This window comes from Schistocerca nitens, chromosome 3 (assembly GCF_023898315.1).
Source record: "Schistocerca nitens isolate TAMUIC-IGC-003100 chromosome 3, iqSchNite1.1, whole genome shotgun sequence".
NCBI classification, from domain to species: domain Eukaryota; kingdom Metazoa; phylum Arthropoda; class Insecta; order Orthoptera; family Acrididae; genus Schistocerca; species Schistocerca nitens.
This window is the reverse complement of record NC_064616.1, coordinates 740,976,290-740,989,782: the sequence shown is the minus strand read 5'-3', so window position 1 is coordinate 740,989,782 and position 13,493 is coordinate 740,976,290. Positions and strand designations below refer to the sequence as shown.

Sequence of the window (13,493 nt, the reverse complement as noted above, 5' to 3'; positions counted from 1 at the left end):
AGTATGGGACTTAACATCTGAGGTCATCAGTCCCCTAGACTTACAACTACTTAAACCAACTAACCTAAGGACATCACACACAACCATGCCCGAGGCAAGATTCGAACCTGCGACCGCAGCAGCAGCGCGACTCCGGACTGAAGCGCCTAGAACCGCTTGGCCACAGCGGCCGGCTGGCTCTTCAGTAAATAAATTTTATCTCCAGCTCTCGTCGGTAAATCATGACTTTCTGAAAATATATTATGGTCGTTTCGATAGCCCAGGTGTTATTGTGTTGGGAGACATAATGTTGCATGGGCACACTGACTTCCAAATCTCTCGGTCATGACTTCATTTTTATCGAAGACAATGCACGACCGCATCGCACAGCGAATGGATTAGTCTGCCAGTTCCCCCAACTTAAACCCCATCGATCGCGTGTGGGATGCGTTGGTGAGACGTGTAGCAGCACGTCCATATGCACTAACAGTTCTCAACCGCGCTGAGAGAGGAATGGAACGCCTTACCAACGTTGTGGCCAGCATGGGAGCACGTTGCAGATCATGCACTGCTGTCTTCGGTAATCCCACACCCTATTAAGATCCATGTCCTGCCTTTTATAATGTACAAGAGACCACCATAAATCGCTGCGACTTCAGTGTAATTATTGTCTTTGAATAAACGTGTTACTCGTTATCCCCTTCCATCTTTCCTTCCAACCACGTTTTCCTAATTTTCCAGCGTTCTTAGCAGGTGCAGTCTCCTTAAGTTTCCCTTCTCTAGAACTCGCTATATCATAAATCATCTATTTTGTACACCTATAAATTGTTTTATATCTGCCAATATCATTATGATTATTATTATTATTATTCTTGCTGGGGGGAGTGTGGTGTCACCGCTAGACACCACACTTGCTAGGTGGTAACTTAAATCGGCCGCGGTCCTGTAGTACATGTCGGACCCGCGTGTCGCCACTGTGTATTCGCAAACGTAGCGCCACCACAGGGCAGGTCACAAGACACGGACTTCACCTCGCCCCAGTTGTACGGACGACATAGCTTGCGACTAGACCTACCAAGTAGTCCTCTCATTTGCCGAGAGACAGATTAAATAGCCTTCAGCTAGTCCATCGCTACTACCTAGCAAGGCGCCATGTGTATCATTGCTAATTGCTTACTACTATGCAAGAGATGTATTTCAACAAGAACAAGACTACATTAAAGTTAAGTATATTAAAATCTCTCTTCTTTTCTTTATAGTTTTCATCCAGTCTCCTGTTTCAGAATTTACGCCCGTCTGCGTTAGTTTCGCGTGCACCTAGCCACTCATTGTGTCGAGACCTTAGGGAATCGACACAACAGGGAGCATTAATAGAAGCATAGCCAGTATTAACTTTATTAGCTCTTAGTTCTATTTTTTAAATTGCCTCTACAGACACTCATATCCTTTTACAACTACTTGTCATAGAAAAATAGTCCGCAACTCGTGGTCTCGCGGTAGCGTTCTCGCTTCCTGAGCACAGGGTCCCGGGTTCGATTCCCGGCGGGGTCAGGGATTTTTCACCTGCCTCGTGATGACTGAGGGTGGTTGTGTCGTCATCAACATTCATCCCCGTTATGGTCGGAGGAAGACAATGGCAAACCACCTCCACCAGGACCTTGCCTAGTACGGTGGTGCGGGTCTCCCGCATCGTTCCCTACGCTCTGTCAAGGAGTATGGGACTTCATCATCATATTTAAATTACTAAGATGTAAAAAAAAAGGTACTGTATGTGTGAAACCTTCGTTTGATGCACGGGAGGGTCTGCAAGCCCTAATCTGATCAGGTTAAATGAATAAAGTTCTGTTCGTCTTATTGTGTATTTCTTTCTGTTACCTTCTGCACTGCACAGCGTGTAGTAGTTCTTTCTATGTATTGTCCAAGTTTCATTGAGCTATATTACTTGGCAGTGACACATCATGCGCAGGTTCCTTTCGTCCTTACGTTTTACACACCAATACATATAAATGGCGGTGGTCCTATGGCTCCTGCCACATTCCGCATCTCAGCCTTCGTAATAATCTATTTTGTGTATCTTCAACGGTCAGTGTTCTATTCGTCATAATTCTTTCTATTCCTTGAATCCATTTAGGTCGCCGTCCTTCTCTACGTCTTCTGTTTGTCGTTCTATATTTAAGTATATTTTTGGGTATTCTTCTTGCCCTTTTCTTATTAAGTGTCCAAGCCTTCTGTTTCATTAGCTCCAATTGCTTGGCCTCCACGATCACCTGATTTGAAGCCCTCCACTATCGACTGATTAGAACACTATCGATAGGTACTTGTGGGGTCATTTAAAATCATTGGTGTATTCGTCTCCAGTGCCTGACTTAGAATCCTTTCTGAACCAAATTGTGGCAATAATCTTGGAAATGGAGTTGAGTTCGCAACGTTCGATGTGAGCCCTGTATTCAGGTAAGAGGTGGACATTTTCAACATCTTCTGTAAAGGCAAACTACCTGCGGTAACAAAAACATTCCGGTGAATATTACTGCCTTGAGGGGCATAGCTCGGAAGTTTTAATTTGATACTAAAACACTGACGTCATTAGCGCCGGAACCTCGTAGGTCTTCCCAATGGCAGAGGTGGCTACGTGTCATTTTGGCGGTATCTTACCCGTAGCTGCCCCAATAAAATTTATTTCCACTGAAGTGATTAGTAAGAGGTCCACCACGCACGAATGATACCTTACACAAACGGCAACATCTTGTTTGCCACTTCTTACAACTTATTCACTCGTCTACACACGACTTTCCTTCGCAACAATTTAGAAAGGAATGTTAGGGAACTTAGCTATCTCATTTCTGTGCATACAATATGCCTTGATACCCAGTAGAAAAAGATGTGTGCAGATGTTTTCAGGACGTTCTGAAACAGGCGGAAGGGCATTTAGGGAATCGGATTTAGGAATTTCTTGCCTGCTCTATCAATCCGCAACCGCTCCAGAACGTTCAAGATAGCATTCACCTCGGCATAGTACAAACACAAAGCGGAAAATTCTTAGGTGTCAGACAGATGGCGCTGATAGCTTCGAAATTTTGTTTTTCTTGTGTTTGAACACAACGTAATTGACATGTAACGTTCATCTGCGGAGCAGTTTCCTTTATACAACTTTTTAAAATAGTACTGTTGTGACTGTTTCATTTGAGAGGACATAACGTGCCGTTATAAAAATATTTGTTTTGGGCAGTTTATAGCCAGTAGAAACGGCTCCTAACTTGGTTAATGTTAATAAGAAGGCCGCTCCTTAATTTTTACCATTTACACTTCCATTAAAATAATTTTGTGATCGACGTTTCGGCGAATAGAGACGTAGGGGTCGGGCGTAGGCCGACCGCTGGTCTTTCTCAGGCTTCACTACCTCGCTGTGCGTACATGCGGATCGCGTGGTGGAGGCGGGAGAGCCAAACACCGAGTGATTTACATCGATCGGTCAGGGGAATGGCATGGGTCGGCAACACTGTCCACTACCACAGACATCTGCCAAACACTAAGCTATTTTATTCGAGCTATAACCCTGCCATACACATCTGTCAATCACTAAACAATTTTATTCGAGCTATAAACTATGGGAGGCTGAATTAATCGTGATCGTACTTTTCTCGAAGATACACATGAAAGACATCTATAAATGTACACGCACAAAAATATCGATAATGTGTACAATATGGTATTGGACTATTTACAATTATAGCTGTATGATTCTTCTTATTGTTTATCATGTAACGAACAAAAATAAATGGGGAATATCGTGCACGTTTCCTGGACCAATAAGATGAAAAAATGCAAACTGTGCACTTGTCTGAATTGTGGCTTTTCCATCCCTATACATATGTTCTCCGATAATTTATGATTATAATTTACTCAGTGAACACCAGGAGAAATACGATTTGTACTTGGATTCCACTTGCAGAACGATTGTACAGAAAGGTGCAAATTTTATTTTCAGTAGTGTTCCAGAAGATCTGATAAACATGAGTGATAAGCTCCAGGTCCTCCAGTCGAAATCGAGGGACTTTTTATAGGCATTTCTTTAATTATGCGCTGGAGATACTTGAAGTAATGTATAGCATTTCGCTGTGGTATATTACATACTTGTGCATAACATCGCGAACCATATTTCCGTTTTTTAGTTTATTTTCAGTTATATATGTACTGAATATTTCCATGACCAAGATGTTTTGACTCAAACGGTCCCATGGCATCAGAGAAAAAAATAAAAACAAATTATACTAATTATGGTTAACAAGACAACTTCTTGCAACCTGGCTTAGTAGAAGTCTATTTAAGTTTGGAAAATATATTTTCGAAATAACTTAGACAATGCTCGAATATTCTGATTTAGCAGAAAAAAGAAGCTGAACGAAATGAAAATTAAGCGAAAGAAGAGCATTGAAAGAAGCATTCAACGGCTCTGAAAGTAAACTTTTGTCAACCGATCTCACTAAAAACCCTAAGAGGTTTTGGTCTTACGTAAAATCAGTAGGCGGTTCTAAACCATCTTCTCAAGTCACTCAGTGACCTCACAGGCGCCTAAACGGAACATAACAGAGAGAAGATTGAAATACTGAATTCTGTCTTCCGGAATTGTTACACCGTAGGAGATTGTAATACGGTCCGTCCTTTTAATCATCGTACGAACGACAAAAATGGCAGATATTGGAGTAACCGATCGCGGGATAGAAAATCAAGTACAATCGCTTTAAAGTAGACACGAATCAGGACCAGATGAAATGCTACAAAGATTATGCGAAAGAGCTTGCTGCTCTTCTAGCAGTAGATTATCGTAGATCGCTGGAGTAGCGAAAGGTATATAGCAACTGGAAAAAATGCAGGTCATTCCCGTTTTCATGATGGGACGTAGGATAGATGCACATAATTGTAGGTCTACACCGTTGACGTCAGTATATTGAAGATTATGAAACATGGTTTATGCTAAAGAATTATGACTTTTTTGAAGAGAGAAAATCTCCTCTATAAAAATCAACACAGATTCCGCAGACAGAGATCTTGCGAAACTCAGCTAGCTATGTTTCTCCATAAGATCCATGGCGCTGTAGACAACGCCGTCCCGCACTGCCGTGTGGTAAAATAAATTCGTAAGTACCTTACTAAGTATCGGACCAGATTTGCGACTGGGTTCATGACTTCCTTACAGATAGAACTCAACACGTCGCTCTTGCGGCAACAAAATCTGCAAATGTAAAGGTAACTTCGGAAGTGCCCAAAAGGTGTATAGGACTGTTACTTTTTACAATGTACATAAATGATGTAGCAGAAAGCGCCAGAATTTTTTAAATACTGTTCGCAGATGATGGAGTGGTCTATAATAAAGTAACGACCCTAGAAAGCAGTATCGATTGTATAATGACCAAAAGAGGATTGATAATGGCAGCTGACCTTGAACATAAATAAATGCAACATATTGCGCCAACACTGGAAAAGAAATCCACTACTGTACAACTACACTACTGATGACAAATTGCTAGAAGTAGTATCCACCGTAGAATATCTAGGAGTAACTATCCAGAGCGACTTTAAGTGGAAATACCATATAAAATTAGTAGGAAAATCAGTTACAAGTCTGAGATTCAAAGAGAGAATGTTAAAGAAATGTAACACATGCACGGAAGAACTGGCTTAAAAGGCGCTTGTTTGACCGATTCTTGAGTATTGTTCATCAGTTTGGGATCCTTATCAGGCCGGGATGATAGAAGTGTGTGTGTGTGTGTGTGTGTGTGTGTGTGTGTGTGTGTGTGTGTGAGAGAGAGAGAGAGAGAGAGAGAGAGAGAGAGAGAGAGAGAGAAGATCCAACGTAGAGCGGCGCGTTTCGCCACGGGATCGTTTAGTCGGCACGAGAGCGATACAGAGTTGCTCAACAGGCTTCAGTGGCAGACGCTACAAGAGATGCTTTGTACATGACGGAGAGATTTACCATAAGAATTTCGAGAGAGTACTTTCCAGGAAGAGTCGGACCACATACTATTTCCGCCCACATACATCTTGGGAAACGACCCCGATGAGAAAAGTCGAGAAGTTACAGCTAAAACAGAGAGGCTTACCGACAACAACTGTCACAAAGCAGGTTGACGCGAAATTTCGCTAATTTTCTTTTCAAAAGTTCGATGTTAGATTTCCTATATTAAGCACATAGTACGCAAATTATCAAAATGGTAGAAAAAAATTCCCCTCCATTAAAAACTTCATTATTAAGATTATTCAGTCCGTTATGCTGGCTGCAATGGGCTAATTAGTTTGATCAGTAATAATGGTCATCAAAAGTTACTACAATTATAAAATTTCGTTCATCTGTCCATGGGAAAAATCTCATGAGCTAATAGGTAAATTCAGGAGGAAAGACCACTTCCAAATTAAAGAGATAATTTTCCTCTTTTTAGTAAATATTCATATTAAACCAAATCTAATTAGTTTAAAAGATATTGTTAATCAGAGATTTCATCTGGTGCAAACTTTCAGTGTCAGTTATAACCAAATTACTGTAAATTTCCGTGATGTGTTGATATGTGTGGCTCTTCTTTCGGACATGTCCGAAAAAACAGACACTATTTTGATCCTGCAGCCCCTATGAATCAAGTCACAAATGAATGTGACATTATCTGCCAGTGGAACTGACTAAATCAATGAGGAAACTTGAAAGTTTATGCCGGACCAGGATTCGAACCCAGGTCTCCTGCTTACTAGACAGATGCGCTGACCACTACGCCACCCGGACATAGTGGTCATCACAGCTGCATGGACCACCTAACACGCCTCCCGTCAGACTCAAATTTTCAACTCAAAAATGGTTCAAATGGCTCTGAGAACTATGGGACTTAACAGCTATTGTCATCAGTCCCCTAGAACTAAGAACTACTTAAACCTAACTAACCTAACGACAACACACAACACCCAGTCATCACGAGGCAGAGAAAATCCCTGACCCCGCCGGGAATCGAACCCGGGACCCCGTGCTCGGGAAGCGAGAACGCTACCGCGAGACCACGAGCTGCGGACTTTTCAACTCATCTACACACAACTATGTAGTGCCCCATGCCCATTATCCTCATTGCTCGAGACATTTCGTTGATTCTCGTAAGGGTTCGAGCGTGATGTGCACATCTGCCTATTCAGCAGAAGACCGGGTTCGAATCCCGGTCCGGCACAAATTTTCAACTTTCCCAGTGATATAATCAATGCCCACTGGCAGCTAATGTCATTAATTCATTTGTGTCTTTTTCTACTTAACTGCCTGTGAAGCGACTTTTGGTCACTCCATCTGTACTGTGTGCTCCTTTGCCATTTGGCGAAATAAGAACTATTATGAGTACTAACCACCTGTGCGTAAACATTATTAGAAACTGCAAGAGACGTAGTCATCACCGGTAGAATCTTAAAGACGTGATTAAAGATTGGTGAACTTCCAATTTTTTAACTTTAAAAAGACGATTCTGGCCATACATTTTAAGGACAAGTCCTGCTATAGCACTTTGAGGTGGTGATCCAGTGAAACTGCACAGCTACCAAGGCTACTCGACAACAGGTAGGAATAGGTTGTGTGACACAGAAACCCTGCTGTCGCAGCAGCGTGCCCCGTACGAGCCACAGTGTCACTGTACGACAAACCCCTTTCCCGGAGGCCAATCACCCTGCTCCGTTTGAATTCCCTCACACGCTGATATTGTGCCCTTTGACGTTGGCGAGGCATGCCGAGATTTGACTGCACGTTTCCACTTCGTTTGGCGGCTCTGCACAAACAGAACGTGCCGTAACAACGACCTATCTGGACACAGAAGAGAGGGCGCTACTGAACGTACATGCACGCCATCTGAAGAAATCTTAAACCACTTATTATGCTTTAACTGTTCCACATATCCTCCAATTTTGGAGTGATTCATACCATTTATTCTAGATGTTGTAGTTTTCACGAACAGTAACGCAGCTTCGAAGGAGACGGTAAGTTGTGTTGTCATGATGATGGAGTCATTAGTAAACTTGTACTGGGATTCATAATGTCGCACTGGGTAGAAGAAAGAGCATTCAGCGCATCATCGTTTCGAGGGGTGTGTCGAATCCAGTTACGCTGTATTTCTTTTATACCGGAATGGCATGTTTCCTCGTGGCATGAACTGAAGAAAGGAAGGAAGCACACGCTCATATTGGGGAAGGAAATCAGCTGTGCCCTTTTCTCCGTCTCTAATGACATCCATGCCGACGGAACGTTACACCGTAATCTTCCTCCCTTCCGTCTTCCTTTCTTTTTGCGACCTTCTCAAACGAACCATACTGTCATTTGTCTCAAATGGTTTAGAGAAACCGCGGGAAGCCTATATCCCGATGATCGTTTTCCCAAAAGCGAGTCCAGTGCCTTAGCAACTGAGCCACTTCGTTCGGTTCGCGTGAATTGGGGGCACTCAGTTCCTTACACAGCTAAATTCTGAACGACTCCTGGGAAATGCTGAAGACTATCAGGGCCACTATTCTACAGAAACCAAAATAATGCACCCGCTCACAGATCAGATAATCTTCAGAACAGTTTGCATTCCGAAAATATTCAAATAATGCTGTGGCCTAGGCATCGCCAAAGCTACACCTAACTGAATGTATCAAGTACATGGTGAAGAGCGCTTTTCGCGTCCACGTACCAGCGAATTGCTGCCTGCTACATTGCTGCCCTGTTCGATTACCACGACACTTCGATCTGACCGGGCGAGGAGGGTTCCGAGTGATATTAGGTACCTACGATTACCCGATTTATATCGGTTCCTCGATACACATTTGGAGAGAAATTTTGGCTTTGAAGGAAATTCCTCGGAAGTTCTAGCAAAGGGGTGAGCTAAATACGCATATGTGAGACATAAAGATAGAAGAAATGAGGTCGACATCGAATAATCTTTGGTTCAAATGGCTCTAAGCACTATGGGACTTAACATCTGAGGTCATCAGTCCCATAGACTTAGAACTACTTACGCCTAACTAACCTAAGGACATCACACACACCCATGCCCGAGGTAGGATTCGAACCTGCGACCGTAGCAGCAGCGCGGTTACGGATTGAAGCGCCTAGAACCGCTCGGCGACAGCGGCCGGCCGAATAATCTTTAAAGGCCGGCCGGTGTGGCCGAGCTGTTCTAGGCGCTTCAGTCTGGAACCGCGCGACCGCTACGGTCGCAGGTTCGAATTCTGCCTTGGGCATGGATGTGTGTGATGTCCTTAGGTTAGTTAGGTTTAAGTAGTTCTAAGTTCTAGGGGACTGATGACCTCAGCTGTTAAGTCCCATAGTGCTCAGAGCCATTTGAACCATAATCTTTAAAACACATTTTGTGGTAACTGCTTTTGTCATGTTAGCGGAATGCTAGCGAAAATTTGCATACGGCCGCCATAAGCAGTCTACAGTGGCAATAAACCTCGGCTGCGAGGTTCACGTTTCTGAGGACCTACAAAGTGGAGAGAATTATACAACTGTGGTTAGCAATATTGCATTAATGGTTACAACGGAATTAAGCTTTTACACTAAAATAAAACCAGAGATCAGTCAAGGTTTATTGTTAGTAGTGACTGTATTCTATTATATCCGCTTTCTTCGGAGAAAAGAAGAATGATTAATAAAACGTGCGGAGGTTTATACAGCGAGAGAAAGCTGAAAGTGGGTAGAACGGCAGATTCGTTGAAATCGATGCCTACTTCTATATTCATACTTTGCAAACCACTGAAGTGCGTCGCAGAAAGTACTTCCCATTGTACCCGTTACTGGACTTCTTTCCATTCCAATCACGTGTGGAGCGCGGGAGGATGATTACTTCAGCGCCAGTGTGCGAGCTGGAACCAGTCCAACTTGTCTCCGTCATCCCTACGGAAGCGGCACGCAGGGGGTTGTAGTATATTCTTAGATTCCTCACTTCAAGCTGGTCCTTGAAACTTTGTAAGCAGGCTGCCCTTGGGTAGTTTGCGCCTGCTTTTAAGCGTTTCCCAGTTCAGTTTTATCCAGAATCACCATGGTTTATAGGTCCAACAAATCTGTGACCATTAGTGCTGTTCTTCTTTGCATACTGAAGAACAGACATTTGAATACAAAAGCTGTTTTTTATTTACTGGCCTACTAGTTTCGCCTTTTGGCCATTTTCACAAGCCACCTATTACAGAGAACAAAATTTGTTATGAATGGATGTGTTGAAGTGGATAACAAAGTTGCCAGTGATAAAATGTTTCTATGGTAACTACTTACGTATTTTTATTTAGGATATGGTTAGAGTTGACAGTTCTGTTTATGTCATTAAACTTAAAGATATCTCATATCTGTATTAAAAGATGACACAGATGTTGTTGCAACTTACAGTATTATATCCTAAATACAATTACATAAGTAGTTACCATATAGACCATTTTATCACGGCTATCTTATTACCCACACTCTACACCTCCATCCTTAACAAACTGTGTTCTCTATAATAGGTGGCTTGTGAAAGTGGCAAAGCCTAACTAGTCCGCCAGTAAATAAACCCCACCTTTAGTGTCAAAATGTCTTTTCTTCAATATTTAAGAGCTGTAAGACTCGACGTACTCAAAACGCTTATCCTCTTTGTGTACGTTCAGTCTCCCCGGTTAGTTCTATTTAGTACGGGCCCCAAACACTTTAGCAATCTTCTAAGATGGATCACACGAGTGTTTTGTAAACAATCTTCTTTGTAGACTGATTGCGTTTCCTTAGTATTTTACGAATGAGTCGAAGTCTACCACTTGCTTTAACTACGACTGAGCCTTTGTAGTGTTTCCACTTCAGATACCTACAGATTGTTAAAACTACGTACACTATGTGATCAAAAGTATCCGGACATCCTTCAAAAAATACGTGTTCATATTAGGTGCATTGTGCTGCCACCTATTGCAAGGTACTCCATATCAGCGACCTCAGTAGTCATTAGACATCGTGAGAGAGCAGAATGGAGTGCTCCGCGGAACTCACGGACTTTGAACGTGGTCAGGTGATTGGGTGTCACTTGTATCATACGTCTGTACGCGAGATTTCCACACTCCTAAACATCCTTAGGTCCACTGTTTCCGATATGATAGTAATGTGGGAACGTGAAGGGACACATACAGCACAAAAGCGTACAAGACGACCTCGTCTGTTGACTGACAGAGATCGCCGACAGTTTTCTGAAGAGGGTCGTAATGTGTAATAGGCAGACATCTATCCAGACATCACACAGGAATTCCAAATTGCATCAGGTACACTGCAGGTACTATGACAGTTAGGCGAGAAGTGAGAAAACGTGGATTTCATGATCGAGCGGCTGCTCATAAGCCACACATCACGCCGGTAAATGCCAAACGACAACTCGCTTGGTGTAAGGAGCGTAAACATTGGACAACTGAACAGTGGAAAAAGGTTGTGTGGAGTGACGAATCACGGTACGCAATGTGGCGATCCGATGGCAGGGTGTGGGTATGGCGAATGCCTGGTGAACGTCGTCTGCCAGCGTGTGTAGTGCCAACAGAAAATTCGGAGGCGGTGATGTTATGGTGTGGTCGTGTTTTTCATGGAAACGGCTTGCACCCCTTGTTGTTTTGCGTGGCACTATCACAGCACATGCCTAAATCGATGTTTTAAGCATCTTCCTGCTTCCCACTGTTGAAGAGCAATTCAGGGATGGCGACTGCATCTTTCAACACGATCAAGCAGCTGTTCATAAGGCACGGCCTGTGGCGGAATGGTTACACATCCCTGTAATGGACAAGCGTGCACAGAGTATTGACCTGAATCGTATAGAACACCTTTGGGATGTTTTGGATCGCCGACTTCGTGCCATGCCTCATCGACCGACATCGATACCTCTCCTCAGTGTAGCACTCTGTGAAGAATGGGCGGCCATTCCCCAAGAAACCTTCCAGCACCTGATCTAACGTTTGCCTGCGAGAGTGTAAGCTGTCATCAAGGCAAAGGGGGGCCAACACCATACTGAATTCCAGCATTACCTACCGATGGAGGGCACCAGGAACTTGTAAGTCATTTTCAGCCAGGTGTCCGGATACTTTTGATCACATAGTGTATTTATGTGTATTGACTGATTACAATTGTGACTCTTTGATATTTTAGTCAAGGGATACTACATTTTTGAGTTTTGCGAAGACCACAAATTTACATTTTTGAAGTTTTAAAGCAAGTTGCCGATCTTTGAAATTTTATCAAGATCTGACTATTCGTGCAGTTTTTTCGAGACACTACTTCATTACAGATAACCGCAACATCAGCGAAAACTGTTGGATTACTACGAGGGTCGCCCAGAAAGTAATGCACCACATTTTTTTTTCGATGGTTATTGAACACAATGAAACGTACACCCAAGAGAAATGATGTTTCTTCTACACTCCCTGCTTCCCACGTAATATCGTGTCCGTTATATGGCCTTCCTCCAGCGAGAAACAAGGGCAATGGATGCCCTCTCGGTAAAGCTCCTTGTTCCTGTCACGATGTCATTTCTTCACTGTGCGAATCACCTCTTCGTCATCCTCAAAATGTCTTCCACGAATGGCATTCTTTAACCGCCCAAACAAGAGGAAGTCTGAGATTGCGAGTCAGGGCTGTAAGGTGGATGTGGTAACACTGTCCAGTCCTGGTTAGTGACTTTTTCCGAAGTCCTCAACTTTTGTGAGGCCGAGTAATGTTGAATCAATCACCTGGGTTATTATGGCGCCGAAGTTTCTGCAAGCGCTTCTTGAGTTTGGTTAATCTTTTCACATATGCTTAAGAATTAATGGCGCTGCCTTTTTTTACCACGAATGAGCACATCAGCAAGCTGCTTCTTTTCAAGTGTGACAGCAGTGGATGGCCTCCACGAAATCTAGGAGCTCTTCCCAACCGCCTTCTCGCAATGGCCTTACCCTCTTTGTGGATCGTCTATCCGTACTTCTGTTGTGAGCAGATGCTCCACAAATTGCACACTTACATTAGTGAATGTTCCCAGCAGTTTTTTCCTCCGCAGTGACAGCTTCAGGGACGAGACGCTGCTTGTATCATACCTCACTTACAAACGACATTTTCAAACAAAGCTACAGCTACGCTATCTGTCGGACGAAAGGAAAATTTGTGCGCGCACCCCGGAACTTCAAATAATACACAAAGTTTCGCATTCATACTATTGTTGTTGGCTGGGCGGCTCGCATTAATAACGTCTACAAGCGCATAAGTATATAACATGAATCTGAAGATTCTCAACACACTTCCCTGGGGCATACTTGAAGTTAGTTCGACATCTGTCGATCACTCTCAATCCAAGACAACATGCTACGTCCTCCCTACCGAGAAATTCTCAATTCAGTTACAAATTTAGATTGATATCCTATGACCTTAAAAGATTCTGTTTTCGATAATACACGTATGCGTGGTACTGAATCAAATGCCTTACGGGAGGCAAGAAATACTTCATCTACCTGACTGCCTTGGTGGATGGCTTTCAGGATGTCATTGTGAAATCGCGAGT

The 13,493-nt window shown here is 43.1% G+C and overlaps 1 protein-coding gene and 1 non-coding gene across 2 annotated transcripts in view; both read right to left on the bottom strand.

Moving 5' to 3' along the window:
- Window positions 1–13,493, bottom strand: part of LOC126248717 (dedicator of cytokinesis protein 3) — a 1,129,652-nt gene that overhangs the window by 565,517 nt on the left and 550,642 nt on the right. The gene's annotated exons all lie outside the window — the stretch shown is intronic.
- On the bottom strand, window positions 6,677–6,749 carry Trnat-agu (transfer RNA threonine (anticodon AGU)). The gene has a single exon. It is a non-coding gene; the product is annotated as a tRNA-Thr (tRNA).